Here is a 23,133-nt window from a genome sequence, read left to right as displayed (position 1 = left end):
GATACATAATAATATTAACATTTTGAAGTGCCAGCTTTGCATAATTTTCATGTGCACAACTAGAAACTCGTATGAAAATAATAACTCATATGAAATGAGAGCATTGTTCCATTTTTGCTTAGTTAATTTAAACTGTTCTGTTTAAGATAATATTATCATTATAATATTTTCTTAAAGCAAACTGATACAGATTACTATTATTTATCCTTTTTATGAAGTGGATGTTGACGTTGACACCGTCTCTCTAAAAATCACAACAGTGAAAAGTCAAACTGCCGACTGGGTTATATGAACGTGTGGTGAGAAAGAGGTAGTTGAAGATATTTTGGGCCTCCCACACGCGGCGAACTGGTTCTAAAAATTACACTATCCATAAACTTCTGCTTTAAATCGTCTCATGCGCTGACTACACGAGACAAACAACCCAGGCTTAGGAAAAAATATCCTTTCTTTTTTTTTTTCCAACACAAATTTCTCACATTTTTACTATATGAAGATGGTTGCGTGAGCTATTTTTGGATAATTTTGCCTCCGGTCCTTGATTTTGATTATGACAATAAATAAATAAATGAATGTGTTATTTCCATAATGGAGACAGTCAGAATTCTATTGCATGTTTAACCATCTTTCATGTAATTTGTTTCAGACTTTAAAAAAATGCTTTGCTTTTCTCTTTTGTTTGGGCCAAAAAATATGAGTGTTTCAGACTCGGGCAGGTTCAAGTCCCTAACTTAGTTCTAGTGATATCTGTTTATGATTTGCTCTATATATACAGGGTTTTTGCAAATATAATCTTTAGAACACATTTTTAGAATCCTTTTCAAGAAGTAATTTAAAGCGTATGCGTATCTCAGCTAAACAAATGCAGAAAATGCAAAAAAAAAAAAAACAAAAAAAAAAGCAAAATGCAATTGGAAGACGGTGGTGATTTGCTTAGCTCCGATGCAGGCATTTTCAGATTGAAGAGCTACGAAATTATGGCAGTTTGTAAACTGCGGTAACTTTGAAGTAATGCCAATTTTTCAATAATTTAATTGTCCTCACCTAAGGCAAAACAGACAAAAAAATTCATATACATTATTTTCTAAACTAAAAATATTAGTCATAAAAATAAACTGACGTTGCTTTGCGAACAACGCTTTGGATATCCTAAATTTTTGCATCTTTTTTTAATAAAAGAAAAATATAACTGAATTTATAACTGAAATTTAGACTATATGTTATTAAAATTTTCGCTTGTGCTATCATGTTCTCTAAGACCTTTACTAAAATATCTTAAGACGAAATTTCGATACAAATATATTAAGTTTTTTTTTCTTATCTTCCTAACTTAATCTGAATCAGTGCTTTCTAATACACTAAAGGCGAAGTCGCAGAAGTCATTTTATTGTAGATAAAATACCAGCGAATCACTATGATATTTACTGTGTTTCTAAATCTTAGTATGAGAAAAACATTCTTGGAAGAACTGACGCAAGATTTTATCTGTATTTGACATAGTGTCTATGATGTCTACATTGAGAAAAAAAAGTACTGTCAAAAATACCATAATATGGTAAAATTTATTGTGTTTCTGGCTCTATGGGAACAATAAAAAGTTCGGTAATTTTTACCGAAGCGCTTTGGTTATGATTTTGGTTAAATTAGCACTAAAATATGGTTTTATAATATGGGATAAAATTTGGTGAATGTGGAGAAATCTGGTAATTTTTTTCCGTGTAACAATAGTTTTTAACAGTACAACAACGTGTAACAAAAACTTTGCACTGCGTGAATTAAGCAATAAAATCAAATTACTGTGTTGAAAATTTATTTTTTAATTGAAATCGATATATTTGAGATAGATATTGATTATATATGCAATTTGATTTGTAGCATTTTAATATTATACATATATAAGGAGCAAATACAAAAACAAACATAGAAAATGTAAAAAAGTTTAACATGAAATAATATAAGATTTCAAGAAAATAATATTAATTTTTATTTTATTGCTATTTAATAAAATAATTGCGCTGCAATAAGTTGAAAAATTCAAATTGAAGAATAGAAGTAACCAGCTATACAATGTCTATTATACAAGTGTTAAAAATTTCGTCAATTTGCTTATACCCCAGCTAAAAATAAACTGTAGAAACTTTAAAGAAAAAATCGGTCAGAAGACTGGTGATTTAGCCGATTCTGAGACAGAATTTTTAAGATCGAAACACTACAAAATTATTGCAGTTTGCACCACTGTATAGGCAGATGTATTAATTTCAAAAATTCTGCATTGGAATCGGCCAAATCACTGCATTCTTGAAACTACATTTTTCCTGCAGTTATAATGCAAAAAATATAAATTTTTTATGCTAATAAGCGAAGGAATAATTTACTGATTGCGATGAAATTAATGAGAATTTAAGTTAACTATGTGTGAGGAAAGTGTTTCTATTAAAGTCTCATCAAGTAACCAAAAAATTCGATTAAATAATAATAAAAAGCAATAAATAATAACAAATTAAAACAGGATATGTTTCGGATTAATTTATAGTGAGAACATACGTCTTTCAGTTTTGAGCGTGATTACGTAGCTTTGATCAATTATTTACTTTTTTTAACCCGTAAAAAGAGCTATTATACAGTTAGTGCTAAATAATAATTATACTCATGTTAACCACAGTTTCCTACTTTTTCATTATATTTTATAATTGAGTACTTATAAATCGTAAAGATGAATACGTAATTAAGTCCAAAAAAGTGATTTAAATCAAATTTAATTCAACTTCTGTAAGCGATATCACGCGTGTGTGTCAAACCTTACCGGTTTCGGAATCGACGGTGACGTAGCTTGGGTACCTTGATCCTGATTGGTTGTAAACGTTGCATTTGTTTATGTTAGCAATTGCTCTTACCATTCTATTTCGAGCAAGTCAACACCGTCAAGTATCAATCCTCTTAAGTGTCACGTTCTATATTCTTTCGCCAAGATTCTTTCACAAAGATTTCGACTCTTTCACTGTATATATTTTTTTACTTTCGTACTAAGACCGACTTGGAACCAAGTAGAACATAAACAAACTAATTATGCTTCGAAATTGTCAGGTACACAAAAGGAAAATATATCACGGTTACAGTAAGATACAAAAATCTAAGTTAAATAAAAGACGTATACGAGAAAAAAATTATATTTTAAAAAATTCGATGTGCGATACGCCACTGTCTTAAGTTAACTTCAAGTTAATAAACATTCTAACGTATATGAAGAAACTTAGCTCAACTTTTACAAGCCATTTCGCTTATAAAAGATCAGCTGGCACTGACGTCATAGGTCACATAGGTGGGTATCCATGATCTTCTTCTTCTTGAAGTGCAAGTTCCCAATTAGATACTTGCAATTTGAGAAGAAGAATACCGCTGAAATGCTTAATCACGTAGTTTGTATGGCGTGATAATGTTAGAGTTATTATATGTTTAGTTTATTATACCGCTGAATCAATTTTCGAATCAGATTTAACTGGATACCTGCAAGCTACGTCACACGAGTGGAATCTAATTGGCTGTTGAATCGTGGTACAAGCACAATGCCACGATTTACCTAAGAGTGACGTCACTTTCAGGCGTACAATTAAAATAATGAAGTGAATGAAAAATAGTTCAGCAGTCAGATGTAATATAAAATCAATTTTTTGGCTATTAATTTAATCATCTACCTGATTTAATAGTTTTAAAAGACAGAAGAGTTTCCCTTATCAAGTTGTGGCTTATTCTTCTTATATCTTAGTTTTGAGCTGTTCTATTGTATTCTGTATAATTTCTAATGTAATAATTCTTTAATTCGAATTAAGCAGTGTTTTTGTTGCAGTTTGAATCCTTCTCAATCCAGAGCGTCCACCTTAGCCAGAACTTAATGATTCTTCCTAATGGCTAGTTTATTAATTTATATATTTATCTCTTTTTTTTGGTTTTATCGGAACCAATCAAAGGTATATAATTTAGCTGTACCTTTTTGAGAGTTTGTATCAAGTTCTGTGGTTCTGACTTTAAGATATATTGTAATATTACTGAATTAAAAACCTATATTAAAGCACGAAAATAATAATTATGCTTTAATGCTTTTATTAAGTTTAATTTTTTGATGCAATACTTACATTGGTGCGTCCTCTAAGTTTTAACTAACCTCTAACCTCTAAGTTTTAAACTAAATTTCGCCAATGGTTTACAATTTATCATGCATTTTGTCGTCCCTCATTAATTTCCAACCAGTGATTTGGTGATGAGTTTGTGTCCTAAAATAGCACCACAGTAATAAAATATTACAAAATATTTCATAATAATTTTATTGAGGCATACTGAAGTGATTTATTGCTTCCAAAAATAACGAGATTTGTTTATTCAGCATTTATGCAAAATGCTCTTTGGTTTAAATCTTGATTTATATGTTTGCTGTTCCAAAAAGCAGGCTTTTGTTTTCGGACAAAATTTATTTTATTATACTGTATCATGTACTATAAAAAAGGAATAAAGTAATGTCATTTTTGTCCAGTACACGTTTGAATCACAACAAAATAAAAATTCGGAAGCATGAAAAACCTCCTTTTATCTCCTTTTAGGTTTCTAATTATATAAAAAAATAAGTTTCTATAAAAAAAATAACTATTCAAATTATATAAAAAAATATTAATTATATAAAAAAATAACTATTCAAGCAATTGCACGAACTGTCCGAATTATTCTAACGGCAAAAATGCCTCGGCATTTTATAAAATGCACTTTTAGGTGAAGTATGATATTTCCGAATTAACATTTACTTAACCTAGGCAATATAAAAAATATTAAAGAATTCTCCAAAATGACAATTGCTCTTTTGGCAGATATTGATGAAAAATGATAAAGAAAGAGAATTCTAAGAAGACTTTAATTCCTCAAAACTATAAATGTTAGATAAAAAAAAAGACTGCCATTAAAGCGGCCAATTATAAAGTATAGAAGGAATAAACTTTACCCAAACACGGCCAAGCACTACCCATTCATATTATGTCCCCTTTAGCAAGCATGCTGCCTTTCAACTGCCATGGTAAATTGTTGATAGCATTAAAGTTGCCAGCAATGTGGGAAATTAAGACCATCCATATAAAACCTTGTAATTTGTATTGATGCAATTCATATTTTACTCATTTGCAATCTGATATTCAATAGAATACCTAGGCAGTGAGTGAAATGTTTAATCGTTTCATACTTTGCCAGTCAGGATAAGGCAAAGAAGGAATAAGCATCACCCAAATATTGCCAAACACCTAGCTTCGTAAACGATCATGTTACCTTTTAACTGCCATGGTAAATTGTTGATAGCATTAAAATTGCCGGCTCTATGTAGGAAACTGCGACCATCTGTGATAACTTGGTAATTTATACTGATGCAATTCATAATTTGCCGGTTTGTCATCTGGCATTCTATAGAATACCTAGGCAATGAGTGAAATGCTTAATCGCTTCATACTTTGCCAGTCAGGTTAAGGCATAGAAGGAATAAGCATCACCCCAAATATTGCCAAACACCTAGCTTCGTAAACGATCATGTTACCTTTTAACTGTCATGGTAAGTTGTTGATAGCATTAAAATTGCCGGCTTTATGTAGGAAACTGCGACCATCTGTGATAACTTGGTAATTTATACTGATGCAATTCATAATTTGCCGGTTTGTCATCTGGCATTCTATAGAATACCTAGGCAATGAGTGAAATGTTTAATCGTTTCATATTTTGCCAGTCAGGTTAAGGCATAGAAGGAATAAGCATCACCCAAATATTGCCAAACACCTAGCTTCGTAAACGATCATGTTACCTTTTAACTGCCATGGTAAGTTGTTGATAGCATTAAAATTGTCGGCTCTATGTAGGAAACTGCGACCATCTGTGATAACTTGGTAATTTATACTGATGCAATTCATAATTTGCCGGTTTGTCATCTGGCATTCTATAGAATACCTAGACAATGAGTGAAATGTTTAATCGCTTCATACTTTGCCAGTCAGGTTAAGGCAGATGACATTATCGGGCATTGGTTCTTATTCAGTTTTAATCTTTATGATGTGCTCTAACTCATTATACGTTTGTCTCAGCATTTATGCTATCCTTGGTCACATATAACGTTTACAAGCTTGTATTTTTTGACGAAAAATGGACTAAAAATGTCACTCCAGAAAAATCCTTAGCTTTCAGAGCAAAACTAATTTCAGCGAAATCAAGTATTTGCATAAATGCAACAAAATTTTTGTTCTCCAACATAATTTAAATCTCTGACCAACGAGGATAAAAATTCTTTTCTATTTTTACCTAAATAATCTCTTTTAATAGGCATACAAGTAATCTTACAAGTGAAAGTGAAAAAATAATGCCAAATTTTGTCCGATATATTAGATCTCAGATTCTGGTTGCAGTTCCCCATAATGATATCTAGAAGGTAAGCCAAGAAATACGATATCCACCATACTCAAGAAACATGTCCCGAGGTTTCCATAAAAGATATTTCTTTCCTATTCACACTATTATTCCCCCCCTTTTTTTTTTCAACAAGTTCCCAAATCCTCGGGATATTAGCAGCTGATAGAAGCTCAGAATAAGACGAACTTATGATAGGGATGATGTAACGTATTTTTAAGATTCTTTGGCATCAGCAGGAAATTAAGCTAATTCTTAACTTATCTTGATTAGCAGTGCGATATGCCATCTTTCCTTCTTTGTAAAACCGGAGAACCCCTCAAGGGCAGCAGGTGATTTCCACATTTAAAACTGAAGATCTAAAAATACTTTGCATTTTTCGATTTTCATTTTTCTTCCCACGTTTATCGATAACGAAGACTCGTGGCTTAAATTTGCATTTAAATAAAACCTTGAAAATTACCTGGTTGGGGAGTATAAAGAGTGCTTTTGGCGTCGATCTTAGCTTAGCTTTCCAAACCCCTTTAGGATTACGCAGTTATGCAATTCGTTCTCCTCGAGCAAGAATTCGTCAATCGAGGGAAGAAAAAAAAGAAAGAAAAAAAAAAGACTCTAGGGAAAAACGCGTGAATGAAATGTAGCTTAAAATATGTTCAGAATTTACGTCATGGCTTTAAACTTGATTGAGTGACAATTCTAAAAATTGTAGAGCTATTTTTAATGTTAGTATGCGCACCAAGAAACAGAAACAGAGAGTTAATGTGTTTTAGGTCTATTTGTAATGTTTTAAAGCACAGACTAGTTGTTACAGTAAAGCTGTTTTCCAGTCTTAATCTGTTATTAAAATGCTACTGAAAATGCTAACTCATGAATGGAACAAGTTTGAAACTTTTCAAATGTATTATTTATTTATTTATCCAATCCATACAGCTTCCAAAACCTCATTTTTTCTGAATAAATGTTATGATTTTTGAGTTTGTTGCAAAGCCTGGAAATAAACTTTGTCAAACACATTATCGAAACCTAAAACATGCTTATTTCAAAATAAACTTTTGAATTCACTATAAGTAATTCCGGATTAAATTATATATAGTATAAAGTACCGGCACTTTGTGTGCATCATCCGTAAAATCCATTTTAACGTAAAATTCAGTTTTTAGTAAAATATTATACCACTCTTTTTACAGTAATATTTATTTAATTACAGTGATGCAGCGATTTTACGGTAATTATTACTATAAAAATGACGGTATATCAGATTTTTTGTTCCGTAACATGTTCTGATAAAAAAAAATTTAGGGTAAAAAGTAATGAGGTACTTTTTACCTTATTTTGGCAAGAATTCGTTACTGAGTATGATAAATTTTTTTCAGGATTGCCACGACTGACTATTTTTTTCCCTCATAGTCTAAGTGATGAAGAAACATTTTTTTTGAAATTTTGAAACTTTAATTGCAATTTTTTTAAACAAATGGTTTTGTTTTTTAAATTTCCAAATTCTTAAAATGGTTCCAAGGGATCTTATTGCAATGGTTGTAATTTAAGTTTTCGATCATGTAAAAAGGACTATTCTGAAAAGGGACAATGTTTAAATAAAGTGGTATTTTTTATGTTTGTTAACAATTTAAAAAAAAATTAAAATTTTGTGACTGTATCTACAAATAAGGAGCAATTTATTGCTAATAACTCACAGTGGAATTATATTTTCTGTTTCTTCAAGATAAAACTTAATTATGAAGTAGTTGTAACATTATTTTGTATTAATTTATTCTGCCTTGGAAAAAAAGAAAAAAAAACTGTCCACGTTGCATAATGTAAAATATCTCTAAGGTGAATGGATTCATTGAACCTATTCACAGTACTGCGCCGTTTAAGAGAACACAACGAGAAAAACCTTCAAGATAAATTCTCCTTCATCTTCATTAAAACTTTATTTACATACAATTTAAAGTATAAAATAAGAAGTGGGTTCCAACAAATCTAGAGTAAACCATGAGGTTTCAAACTCTGAATAAAAAAAAGCAAATTATGGCAGGATTAGTTAGGATAACGCAATGGGGAAATAACCCCACCGTAATTTTTTTGCATTTTGTTGTTTTGAAGAAAAATTTCAGTATTTGAAACTTCATGATTAATTCTAGGTTTATTTGAACTCATATTTCTGTATTTTAAAATTCCAATGGAGGTGAAACAGAAAATTTGCCACGAGAAATTATCCCGTTGTATATCGTTCTCTTAATGATACTCTAACGATAATATAACCGTCATCGAACAGCCGACCCAATTTTGGGCTTACGACTACTAATGTTCAACCCCGTAGCCTTGTAATTTTGAACCAATCCAGAAGACGAGGACACTCCTGGATCAGTATCCCCAGAGGTATGATTTGTTATGGGAACATGGAGGACTCGATAGACTGTGACTCGACAGATTTAACGTGAATCAGTCACCAGTTACTACACGGGGAGTCTGCGGCAGACGGGATCGAACCCACGCCCTCTTGGATATGGGCCCAGTGCCCTACCAACCAGACTATCCCGGCCCATACTCTAACGATAGTGGTGAAAACCAAAACTTAGGTTGTTGTTGTTGTTGTCGGCCATTAAGGCAGAGGGGGTGCGATTATAAATGCTTTCCAGTGGAGCCATCTATGGGCAAGAATTCGACTTCTGCCACAACCATACATCACACCCGTTTATAGGGCGGACCCATTCATCCACAGATCGTAATTTTGACCTGAACCAGAGAACGATCAATCGCCAATTCAGTACCCCCAGAGGTATAAATTTGTTATAGGAACATGACGGGCTTTGTGACCTGACAGATTTAACGTGTACCAGTCACTATTTAATACAGGGGGAGTCTTCGATCGGCTGGATTCAAACTCCCGTTCTCTCAAATTCGCAAACCAGGCTATTCCGGTCAAAGGTTAGGTAAGAACTATTAGTCATAACATAAAAAATGCACACATTATTTTTGTTTGAGAAAACGTTATTTCTATTAATAAACGTATACAGTGGCACAAAACAAGTTTGTAAGCGTTCTATGAGTGAAAAAATCCTTAGTAATATTTTTTTTATGTCATAGGCTAATTAGTAAATTCAACTCTTTCGAAATGTCGAAGTCTTATTAGCCAGGCTAACTAAAAATGTTTCCACTATTTTCTCTTCAGTCTGATATTTCTAGGCTTATTTCAATATTTATTAAAGTTTTCTTTTCAATATTTCCTATTTCTCTTTAGGCTAATTAAATATATGCTAAGAATTAATCAATCAATTTGGATTAAATATAGGTATATTGAATCTATGAGCCTTTTCCTCTATCAGCACTTTCTACACGGAAAAAAAAACAATTCTGTTAAAATTACCGTATTGTATGACATTTCTCTCTCACGTCTCTCAGCTCCCAACCAGTTAACCTCTCGTTCATATAAAGTCGCACCTACCCGAGAAAAATGCACCGCAATAAATAAAATGGAAATAATTTAATATTTCTTGGTGCTCTAAGGTATCATGATCAAATTACCAAATTTTACCCACAATTACAAAATTTTATCACAGATTACAGAACAATATTTTATTGTTAATTTTAACAAATTTATTGCCCAGCTAATGCCTGAGGCAATGGAACCAAGTCAGACATCTACCTTTTGGCTCTCCAGTCATTTCTTTTTGATAACAGTAGCTGCCCCCTTTACTCCATCCATGATGTGTCACTGATGGCTAAAAAAGCTGAAAATGCCTCTTGGACCATCCACCTGTTCACCAATGGCAACACAGAAAGTGCCCTCTGGGGGTGCACTTTCAAGTCTTGTAGGCGGGACCAGACGGCGATCGCCAGACTTATCAATGGACATTTGTCGAAAAAAGGTTTTGCCAACCTGTGTGAAGTGTGCTGACCATCAGGCCAACCCTGACCATATACTAGATTGCGTGGAGCGTTCCAGACAAGATCACTTCACAAACTCGATTCTAATATTAGATTCTCTCAGTGACAGATTTACATATTACATTATTTGCATATCTCCGTTGCTGAGCAACGGAGATACGCAACAATACCAAAATCATTACCAAAGCGTTTCGGTGAAAGCTACCGAGGTTTTTTGGTGTTTTTATTGCGCCAGAAATACGGTAAAGTTTGAGATATTCTGGTAGTTTTGACGGCACTTAATAGAGATAGTACCTTCTCAGTGTTTAAAGAGAAGGAGCAAGCTTTACATCTAACTGTTTGAATTGACTTTAATAAGCTTTTACTTCACTTATCTTCATTTGAATGATCTTTCATTATTGTGGACTTGAATAACCTGATTGAGAAATGGGTGGTGCATTTTGGTAAGTAGGCTCATTGCGGGATGCTTAAATTTATTAGAATGATTCGAAAATACTGGATACTTTTCCAATAAGTCTGATGCATTGCTAGCAGATGGCAGCAGTTTTCAAAGAGTCAGAATTTCAACTAGAACACATAAAAGAACAATTACTTCACAAGAATAACAATAAAATATCATTTTACAACATGCATAAAATTTGGTAAATGAGGTAAAATTAAGTAATTTTATTATGAAACCTTAAAATATGGCATAAAAATTATTTATTCGGTTAAATTTTCCTTACTTTTAACTACACGTATAATACTATGAACTATAACTTTGAAAACCAGAGTTTCCGGTAAACCGTTACCACAAGTGGTACCGCCGTGGTTTTTCTGTTCAGAAAAACTATCAAATAAATTGTTTAAATACCAGTTATGTTGTTTTTTTTACCAGAAATATCATTATCATAAAGTACGGTAATTTTACCACAATTTTTTTCTCTCTTATTTTCAGAAATGACTCAAACTGAAGAACATTTCGGTTCAAATTATGGTGAAAAGTACCGGCACTCAGGATGCTTTTTACCGTAAAATCCATTTATACCGGAACATGTTACGGAACAAGAAATCTGATAAACCGTAATTTTTTCAGTATTAATTTCCGTAAAATCACTGAATGACTCTAATGAAATAAATATTACTGTGAAAATTACTGTGTAATATTTTACGTAAAAATTGATTTTATGGATCATACACCCAAAGTGCCGGTATTTTATATCGTAATTTGATCCGGAATCTCTCACAGTGCATGCAAATAAGGGCCGTTTTTAAAAATAACCATGATTTTCAAATGTTAACTTTAAAAAATATTACATATATATATATATATATATATATATATATATATATATATATATATATATATATATATATATATATATATATATATATATATATATATATATATATATATATATATATAAACTCACATATGGTCGGTGACCTTATATTATTTATTATTTACCGAGACTGGTTAATAGGTGTAAAACATGAAATATAATTGAATCATACTATTATAAAATAACTTAAAGAACTCGTCATAATTCGAAACAATTTAATCTACATATTTTGTATTTACCTTTTTTGCATATTTTAATAAAACTTACTAATTTTATTAGATGAATATTTTATATCACTTTGGAGATATACTGCAGATTTAATAAAAACAGTTTTTTATGTTTATTTGTAGATAATGAGTTAATTTTTAGTGACTGGCTTAAATATTATAAACAATATAGAACTGTGAATAATTATGGTCGTCAATTCAGTCATAATTAATTCTGCTTTGAAGTCATAAGGAAAAAATCACAAGGATTCATTATGTAACAGAAAGACTTATTATTTATGATATTATGATTATACTAATATGAATAAATTTACCATTAGGAATATAATATTTCATTTTTCTTTTGACTATCGATTTTCATCTATACTTCATTTATTCAATTTTTTTACATTAATGGGTACACTGTATACATATTAATTAATAATATATTATCTGAAGATTTATGATAATTAGCACCTATTGAAATATTCTTAAGGACGGATAATCAACAAATCAATTATTAATTACATAAAACAACTGCGTAATATTTTTTATGAATGTCAAATGAATGACATAGTGTCCAAATGTTTTCAGGTTTCACTTAATAAGCTGTATGCATTTTTTTAGATTTTGTGTAATTCAAATTTAATGCTTCTTAAAAAAGTTACACGCTATTTTAAGTCTAGTAACCTAACGCTATTGTCCATTTTATAAATTTCGGATTAAAAAAATTGTTAAATCAAAATTTTTATTTTTAATCAACGTCAAATAAATATCTAAGACAATTTCACTTATTTGTATGACATTTACTTATAATTTCTTTAAATATGATTTTTTTTAAGCGACATTTTTTTTTATGTTCTCGCTGAATGAGGAACACCTTTAATTTAAATGTAAAAGCTACTTAGATAAGAATATTCCTTATTGCGAGATGCTTCTGTATTTTAGAGTAGTTATGATCAATTGATTTAAAACATTGTCAGAATTTTAAGTCAATTATGTATCTTAATATTAGTAAACTAATGTGCTAACTTATTTAATAATTAACCTAAAAAAACTGATATGAGATATAGTTAAATACTGTGCTAAAATAGACTGCAGGATATTATCAAATGACCACTCACAATATATATTTTTATAGTAAACTGGACAAATTAGAGATCGCAAAATTGCCCTTTTATTCGGGAAATTTTTTTTCAAACTATGATTTTTCTGTTTTATGACTGTAGTTGATAAACTGACCCATTTTTATGCTTACGGCTTTAAAGGTTCAACTCCGAGTTCTAATAATTGAGAACCCTACCCAAATGACAAGAGAACTCCTGGACTAAACAGTGGGACAAACTATCCTCTCTTTCATATTATTAATCCACATTTTCATGGAGTGGAAAACCACGAAAACCTTCCATTGTTTGCTTGACAATAAGGGGATTCTAACTCATGAGCCGTCTCTCACTAGAGATATTCTAGGTCAGCATTGTGGGTGAGTGGTCGGTGCGAGCCGGGAGCAGAATTCGCATCGTTTAGCCATAGCTGGGATTCAAATCTAAGTCACCTCGCTAAGAGTTTCGCAGTTTATTTTATCAGTGGCACTGCTTTACATTAGCCTTTAACTAAAAATTACCTTACTGATTTCAATAATGATTAACCAGAGTATAAAAACATTATTATTCTGTTTCATTTCAATATTTATTGGTGAATAAATGCGCATATAAATAAAGAGCGGTCATTACGGAACACCCTGTATAAAAACAGTAGCGTAAAAAAGTCTTGATAATATCAATACAACTGTAGATTGTAAAGCTTAATCTTTTTTAATTGAAAATCTAGAAGAAAAAATTATATTGTTTTTGAATGATTTACTAAGAAATCCTGTAAAAAAAGTAATTTAATTTATAGAAGTCTACACTGCCATAGGCACAAACTGCAATTTTACGACTTTTTTAACTGAGATAATTCTAAATCTTTTGTTTATTTTTAAAATTTAAGAAGCTCCAATTGTTATAAATAGCTTTAAAAAAAGGTTAACTGTTTTTTATTTAAATCCTAAAACGCAGCAAGCAAAAAAAATTTTACCAAATAAAAATAATCTTTGAGTAAAAAGGGTTTTTTCTTGAATTTCAACTAAACATTGCATTATAGTAATAAAAATCTTGGGCGGCTCGTAATTCTTTTATAGTAACAACATACTTTGAACCAATTGATTAAATATGATTTTACAATAAATCATAAACAAGTTAATATTTGTCTTTCGGATTACATTTAATTTAGAAAAACAGATAAACAGATATCACAGATAAACTGTGTTTATTCTTAATCAACCGTTTTATTTGTAACGTTTCAAAAAGCTCCTGTTTGAACTGAAGTCATTAAAATAACAATAATAAATTGAGGTTAATTTATTTAATTGTCAAAGATACACACTTGTGTGTAAAAGGGGGAAATAAACATGCCTTTTGTGTAATGGTGTTGTCTTCTATTTTTAGGAGCTCTTTTCACAGTGAATGAAATCGTAGATTTGTGACGTCAATTATTCCTAAAGAATAGAATGAAGAATGGAATGACGTCAAAAGTGAACTCAAAGCTCGAAAAATATAACGTAAAAGAAATACCTGACTTTTTTTCAAACATCTTTTTTCGTTTCCAGAAAATCTCAACCATGCGATTGCCGTAAAAGATTTAATGATGGCTAACACAATATTTTTTATTTATCTTTTGATAGAAATGATATCGAAATAATATAATTGGTTTCACAATTAATTATTTTAACGCCAAGTACAATTTTTAAGCTTTGCTTTCTAGACTAAATATTAAATTGAATCGGGGAGCTTTCACGATTTTGATCTGCAAGAGAATAATTAAAGCATTTTTCAAACAACTTTTTTTTAAAATATTTTTCAGTTTCTTAATTATTCTGAATCAAATTTAAATATATTTAAAAATAATTTTATTCATAACCCTAAAATAATGCGGGTAATTGTAATTTCTATAAAATTATAGTACTCTGACGTGGAATCATTCAATGTTAAAACTCAACAGTAAAACAAAAAAACTTAACTTAAAAACAAACTTAAAAACAAAAAAAGAATGATCAAAAATGTATAAATAAGTTCAAAAAAATAAAATGAAAATATTAAAAAAATAAATATTTGTAATATTTGAAATTAGTTATTTTCAATGCATAAGAATTACATTTTGAAATTAAATGAATTTAAAATGTAATTCTAGGAAAAAATAAAGCTACATGAGCTAAGCTGCCGAAGCCGAAGTTATCAGGGCCTAGCAAATATATTTGAAAGTTAAACCAGCTTTGGCAAATTATTTTAATATGGCATAGGAAAAAAACTCTTCAGGTTTAATTCAGTTTTGATATGTTAACTATTATTTTATAATATTTTTGTCATTTGTGACCTAATTTAATTTCAATTAAATTAAAAGTTAAACATTTAAATTAAAATTCTTATTTTAAATCTGTCATTAAATTTCTAATGCATTTGTGATTGAAAAAAAAGAATGTTAAAAGCGTTTTCATTTGAAACTAAGTTCTTCTTTTGTAAAAAATTACTAAATTTTTGTTATGTATACATTTAATAACAGAAAACGAAAAAATATTTGAAAATTGTATACACTATCCTCGTAATAAAGTTTTTTTCAGCTCAGTGAATAAACCACATAAATACTAACTTAAATAAACTTTAAAATTTAAAAGACAATAGTAATAAATTAGAACTCAAATTTCTAAATTCTGTAAATTTTCTGAAGTCAAATTTCTAAAGCGACGGTAGTAATTTAAAAAAAAAAAAATACACGAAGAAAAGAAATTCTGGTAAAAGAACCGTATTGTATGGTAATAACATTTCTGATTTGAAAAACAACACTTCTTTGGTTAGTGAAACTAAAATATGTGATCTTTAATCCAATCATTTGGTAATTTTTCTGTTCGTTGTAACGGTTTGCCGGAAATTGTGGGTTTGAATTTCCACACATTCTTAGCACCACACATTTAGTAAAAAATTAAAAACTGAAAAGCAGATTTAACCGAATAAATGATTTTTATGCCATGATCTAAGGAAGGGATGGGCCCGCGGGCCAACTGAGGCCCGCCGGAAGATTTTATCCGGCCCGCGGATAGAATTTTTATTCGCCGATCAGTGACAAATATAAAGAATATACATCCATTTTCTTGTCGACTATGTTTAAAATTATTTCTGTTTTTCCTTTTTTAACAAAATACTGATGACATTTTTACTTTTTCTATTTTTGTTCTACAAAACATAAATTGATGAAAATAGTTAGCACAGACAGTTTCAATTGGTAAAATGTTGAAAGCAGAAGTTCTTTATAAAATAGCCGTAGATTGGCTCCAACAAGCGTTTGTCTTTCTCGAGGAGCTGACTTATAGAATCTAATATAGGTAAATTGTACTTCACATTTGGCAGACTGCGCATTTTACACTCCAAAGAGCGGACGATCTAACAATCATCTGAAGCAGTTGTTTCTAACTACGCCAAAGTTTTACAAATCATTACCAAAAGCTAGTTTGCAAAATTTAATATTTCATGCCCAGAAAATCAGTGCTATGTTTGCTTGATCTTATATATGTGAACAAGAGTTTTCAACTGTGAACCTCAGAAAAAATCATTTCAGAAGTAGACTAACAGAAAAGCATTTAACCTTGTTCCTTAAAATAAGCACATCTCACTTCGAACCTTAATATTAAGGAACTTTAAAAAATGAAATCGAAATTTCCTTCATCTCACTAAATATTTAAATCAAAACTTGTATATCGATTTTTTTTTTAAATTTTGAAGTCTTTACTTGGCCCACCAAAAAAAAATTTTCTTGATTTTTGGCCCTCGACCAAAAAAGTTTGCCCATCCCTGGTCTAAGGTATCATGATAAAATTATCAAATTTTAACACATTTACCAAACGTTATATATTATAAAAACATATTTTACAGTTAATTTTTACCAAAATCTTTGCCAGTATGTATTTTTCACTTCAAAGCACTTCGATAAAAATTATTGAGTTTTTTGGTGTTTACATATGGAACTAGAAACACGGTAAATTTTACAATATTCTGCTGGAAGTTTTGACTAACATTTTTTTCTCAGCGTAACAAATGGGAAAAACCTTTTCGCTTCGAATACTTTGTAAAAGAATTACCTTCACTTTTTTTAAAGTATTTTTTTAAAGTATCTTTTGTTATTTTTTTTCTTTAAAAATAAACGGAAATAAATCCTTGAAAACTATAATCGTCAAGCTCTTAGTGAAGTATTAGCGAGCTTTAAATGCTATTTAGTTAAAAATGTAAAAGATCAATAACTTTTATTATTAATTTGTACTAAAACACTTTAACAAAACTCCCTTTAAAATCTTAATAAAGTGCGCACCGCATTTTCATATCATATTTGTTCTAAGAACATTTTTAATTTTTTTAAAACGGAATATCCACATTTAGGGAAAAATGCTTGAACTTTATATTTAACGAATACATTAAAAGCTTGATTAATTGCTACATTTGTATTTTATTTTTACATTTGACATTTTATTGTAATTTGCAGAAAAGTTTTAAATTATTAGTGTATTTGTTTGATTAGTAAAATTTGAAGTTAAGGATTCAACATTGTTTAAAAGTTAGCAAAAGTTTTTGTAATTTTAATTTTTTTTCTTTTCTGATAAGTTTACTTTAAAACAGTGGTCCCCAAGTTTTTTTGGTTGCGGAATTCTTAATAATTTTGAGGGGAGCTCCACAGTTTATTAAGGTAATATTGAACGTTATAACTTACAAAAGACTATTTTTAAAATGTTTAATTAGAGAAAAGATTTTTTTTAATCGTTTTATCATTCATCTTAAGTTACGTTTTATGCCCGACTATTAAATTTGCAGTCCTTTTGCTGTATCTTGTCTAATTATGAATTTGTTTTTGGTGTTTATAAATAAACTGAAAATGAATAAAATAAGCCGAATTATGGTTTACTTCGAAATGAAAACTTAAAAAACTGCTATAAGCGTTGAAAACGGTTATTACGGAAAGATATTTTTTTATTAAAAAAATTTGTTATTTTATTTTAGTTTTAAAAACGCCATAGAGAATAGTAATGTAATATTTTATAAATTCTTGTTCTTTTCATAATTTGTTTATTATATTGGTATTGGAAATATTATATTTTCTTTTAAAAACCGCCATTTCTATTTCATTGACATTTTACTTGAAATAATTTCATAAACGCAACCGAAATTATGAATAATAGGTTAGATCCTATCTATAATGAGACGATTCAAAACTCATCACTATAAAAAGTACTAACTTGTTCAACTATTTATCTTTTCCACGGAACCCTAGAGTTCCGCAGAACAACCATTTGAGAACCACTGCTTTAAAATATCAAGAAGCGCTCTTTAGATAGAGGATAGATTTTTCACATTGAATGATTGAGTGGTGAATCATAGACATTGAAGGATGATAGACATTTCATGACTTCTATCTATTTCTAAATAGTGTTCTTCTGGATTCCTTTGCATTTGTCTTCCATAATTTTTTCAACTCTCACTCTTCAATTTCACTTGAGAACTGCAATCTGCATCTATAACTGTTCTTTTGTTTATTTGCGTGAACTAGAGCTGCACGATGGGCTATTGGCGACGGTCTGAGAAACATTCCAGAGGATGACCCGAAGACATGGCGTCGCACTTTTCACCCTTTTCAGAGGGGATGGCTCCTCTGCTTCGGTGGCCCGACGACCTGCACGCGAAGTCGAGCACTTTACGATAGAACAGTTTAACGATGACCGATGACCGCACCCTTGGTCCCTACGCAGGCTGATCAAAGTGGTCACCCACCCGTTTACTGACCGTAACCAGTGATGCTTGACTTCGTTGTTATACTGGGAACCGTCTTTACGATCAGTGCACTGAGGGACTCTTTTTGTTCCTATGGGCAGAGTTAAATATGTTACTTTTAAGCTAAAAATCTTTCAAAACTTAAGAAAATAGAAAATTCTAATTATAATAAGGAGCATAGATTTTAATTTTAAAAACATGCGCCTGCCAAAAATTTGATTCTACAAAACGGCGAAAATGATTTCATTAAAGGATGTTTGAACATGTTTTAAAATTGTAATGATTCTGTTCCTGCAGATTTTATTTTATTACTTAATTCAGTAATTTTATTAGTGATGGTCACAGTATTCACTTTTAAATGAAATAAAATTCCCTCCAGACTTTTAAAAATAGTCTTACTTTAGTAGAGGGACGAGCACTTTTTTCATATCTTTAATATCAATTTAGATGTGGTGACGATACTATAATTCCACCTGTACCTTAATTGTTAGATCACCTGTTTCAATGGCACTCGCTTTCTCAAATAACTCTACTTAATAAAAGGTGAAAAAGTGAAAACTGAACAAAAACCACCAAATATGAAACACCCCGCCTTATACACCCCGCCGTACAAATACGCAACATTATTTTACCTGTAAATTTATTTAACTGTGGAGATCAAATTCTTATAGTATATTATAATTCTTATAGTATAGTATATTATAATTGTAAGCATATTATATTTACAAAATAATTACAATTTGGAGATGCTGTTGTAAATATTATTTCTTAACATCTATGTAGAAAATTAGTACTCAAATAAAATATGTAGATTTAAAAGTACTTATTGAACTATCAAGTCGAGAAGATCTTTCAAATCAATACAGAATCAGGTGTGAAAACTTAAACAGCTGGAAAAATATTTTTTTCCTTTTTTATGAGCATTGTATTTGGAACAAGGCGCATGTCAAGCTTTTCTTATATTAAAAGCTTTTTTTCATATTTTTTATATCCTCTTTTTTTATATCAAGTTTTTTTTTAATATTTTTATATTACTTCAGTAGTGTTATCACACTTTTATTATTATTTTAGTTTTTCATTTTAAATTGCGATTACTGTCACAGTTTTAATACATTTTTGGTTTTAACTACTCCGTAGTTTGCAATTTGAAGGATTAGGGAATTAGTTTATGACCGTATTAATGGATAGACGAATCAATTAATAGACGAACCAATTAATGAAATAATAACTTTATAAGTAAATAAGTTATAAAACTTGTAATTAGCATTTGAAGACCATATATATATATTTAATAGGGATATCGAATCAAGGTTATTTTAAGACGAATACAAATAGTCCATAGTGTAGCTTTGATACGACGAGCACAAATTACAATTTTTTAAACTAATTATGTTAAAATTCCATTCTAAAAATACACTAGGATTTAGAAATATGAACTTAATGTTTTTAAGATTAATTTATTCTAAAAGTTTTAATTAATTTAATGATTTATTTTTAATTAAGTGATTTAGGGAATAAATTTTTTTCAAGTAATATGCAAATTATGTACTGTAACATGCACTGTTCAGCGAGAAAATTAAAAAAAAACCTGTTATCATTTTCACTACAATTTTACAAACAGTAAATAAATAAAAATTGAAAATTCGAGTCTGTATTTTCTGAGTTACAAAAAAATTAGCCATTTTATCGTTAGTTCTATGGGATCATCCACGAATATTGCAATTAGTGCATGGAGAAAAAAATTCTGATAAAATTACCTTGCCGTATTAAAAAAACTATAATGCTGGTAAGTATAACTGAAATATATTGTATTTAAACCATTCATTTGATAACTTTTCCCTTCATATGTTAACTGCTTAACGGAAATTCTGGTTTTCGAAATTATAGTTCTCGTCACTACACATTCAGTAAAAAAAAAAAAAAAAATTACCGAATAAATGGTTTTATGCCATGCTCTAAGGTATGATGAGAATATTACTAAATTTTACCACATTTACCAAAATTTCTCATAGATAATAAAATTATATTTAATTGCTACTTTTACCAAAATTATAATCTAAGCTCTTCGATAAAATGTATCGATTTTTTTGGTCCTCCCATTGAGCTATGAAACACGATAAATTTTCCCTTATTTTGTAGTTTTGACCCTACTTTTTTCTCTCTCTGTTTGTAGTCAGGGAATTTTAGCAACAAGTTTAAGTTAACTGCAAAATTTTTTTAAACGATTTCCAGAAAAAAGAGTGAGGGTGATATTCGATAAACTGTCTGAAGTTGCAATAAATAAGCATTTTTATAACTTTTAAGCATTAGCATTAATTAAGCATTTTTAGAAAAGTTTGTATAAAAGACTATTTATCTTTAATATACGTTATGCCATTAAATTATAATACACTATGAGAAAATTATAACTACCAACAGTCTCGAAAAATATTATGATAGATATTTTATAATTTCTCTAACGTTATAAATTTTTGCACGGGGAGTTTTCTTGCTTACAAGAAAGGAGATGAATCAGCAGATTTTGTAGCGACGTCTCACCCACATTTTATGGCAAACACACGTATCTCATAGCCCCTTAGTTTTCACGAGAAGGGTGCTGAAAATAAACTTAAAACCTTTTAAACGAGAGATCTAGTTGCTGGAAACCTCGAAAAATCGTGCTTTTATAATAATTGCTCATTATAAAATCATGAGTGCAATGTTAGTTTTTTTGTAACGAAAATTTGATTTCTCACAAAATCCAAATTTCAGAAATGCATAAATAACAAAAGATTTCAAGATAATTTTTAAATTTAAAACTTTTGTATAAAATTAGTTTTTGCGTAGAGCGAATGAATGTTATTGAGTGACAAAAAAGTAACTTTGACTGATATAAAAGTTTTAATGCTTGTCAGATTATAATAATCAAACTTTCAAATAAACTTAAAGAGCTGCGATGGCTCAGGGGATAGAACGTTCGCCTTCCAATGAGGTGAACCGGGTTCGAATTCCACGAATTCGATACGAATTCCGCATCCGGCTGCACCGACCACAGTGCTAACATGAAATATCCTCAGTGGTAGGCGGATCATGGGTTAGAGTCCCCTTGCCGTCAGGCTAACCGTGGGAAGTTCTCGTGGTCTTCTTCTCCAAGTAACGCAAATACGGGTTAGCTCCATCAAACAGTCCTCCACGAATTCAAATTTCTGCCATTGCTCGATCCAGGAGTTCCCTTGTCTTCTGGGTTGGGTTCAAAATTACAAGTCTATGGAGTTGAACATTAGTAGTCGTAAACCCATAAAATTGGGTCGGCTGTTCAACGACGGCTATAAAATAAAATAAACTTAAAAACATAACTACCTGTAACAAACTTACAAATTTTGGATGGGACCATATGGTCTTAATGGGACCATATGGTCTTAAAACTTTAAGCGTGTCTCATGATTTTCTGTCATGATCCACAACTCACCTACATATATTTTGGCTAATTACTTGCACAAAAATATTTTTAGTTATGCCAATGTCTTCATATTATGCCTTAACGCCCTTTGCCTGTAATACCGTCTCCAAGATGAAACTAAAAAAAAAACATTGAATTCAAGTCTGATAAATAAAGTAGCCATACTCATGCTCTAAGAAAGTAAAAAAAATATTACACTATTCTTAAGTATCTTTAACTTTACATGCTTAAAAAGAATTCTTTTGGGATTCCCAGTTTTGGCTTCAAAAGAAATTTTGTACTCAAGGTGGCATATCATCGTCCAAAACAAGTTTGCATAATTGCATATATTTATTAAAAATTTGAAAACAGAATTTTGTTTTCTATACATCAAAAGGGGTGAACAGTTTCTGAGAGCGAAGTTGTACCGCTTATTAAAACTGTTGAATTTACATTGTATTTTTAAATGTGCGAAGTATTTCACAATTTTAACTCCATACGAGAAAAATATTAAATTTTAAAGCAGGAGTTTAAATATTTTTTACAATAATAGCGTTAATTATAATTGATGCGGGCCGGGATAGCCTGGTCGGTAGGGCGCTGGGCCCATATCCAAGAGGTCGTGGGTTCGATCCTCGCCGGCCGAAGACTCCCCGTGTAGTAAATGGTGACTGATGCACGTTAAATCTGTCGAGTCTCAAAGTCCTCCATGTTCCCACAACAAATCAATACATCTGGGGGTACTGATCCAGGAGTTTCCTTGTCTTCTGGATTAGTTCAAAATTACAAGGCTACGGAGTTGAACGTTAGTAGTCGTAAACCCATGAAGTTGGGTCGGCTGTTCAACGACAGTTATAAAATAAAATAAAATTATAATTGATGAATGTTTGTACAACAAAAAGTATGATTCAGGCAAAGAAATTTTACTTTTTCATACCGTGGATATGTTTATGAACGAATAAATGCTTGTGAAATTGTAATGTTCAGTGTGACCATGTCAGTGCAGTATGACGGTTGCAGAAAATTTGAATCAT

At 30.4% G+C, this 23,133-nt stretch overlaps 1 protein-coding gene across 5 annotated transcripts in view; it reads left to right on the top strand.

Moving 5' to 3' along the window:
* HDAC4 (histone deacetylase 4) overlaps positions 1-23,133 on the top strand; it is a 193,706-nt gene that overhangs the window by 43,307 nt on the left and 127,266 nt on the right. For 2 of the 5 annotated variants that reach the window (XM_087150219.1, XM_087150217.1), the window contains exon 3: positions 14,323-14,435. The exons of the other annotated variants lie outside the window; for them this stretch is intronic. The gene's annotated coding sequence lies outside the window, so the exon portion shown is untranslated. The remainder of the gene's footprint in view (positions 1-14,322; positions 14,436-23,133) is intronic. 5 annotated transcript variants of the gene reach the window in all.

The sequence above is a fragment of the Parasteatoda tepidariorum genome, chromosome 8 (genome assembly GCF_982258835.1).
Source record: "Parasteatoda tepidariorum strain Cologne lab strain chromosome 8, Ptep-v5.0, whole genome shotgun sequence".
Lineage (NCBI taxonomy): Eukaryota > Metazoa > Arthropoda > Arachnida > Araneae > Theridiidae > Parasteatoda > Parasteatoda tepidariorum.
Note: the sequence above shows the minus strand (reverse complement) of the source record. Positions and strands in the feature narration are given on the sequence as shown.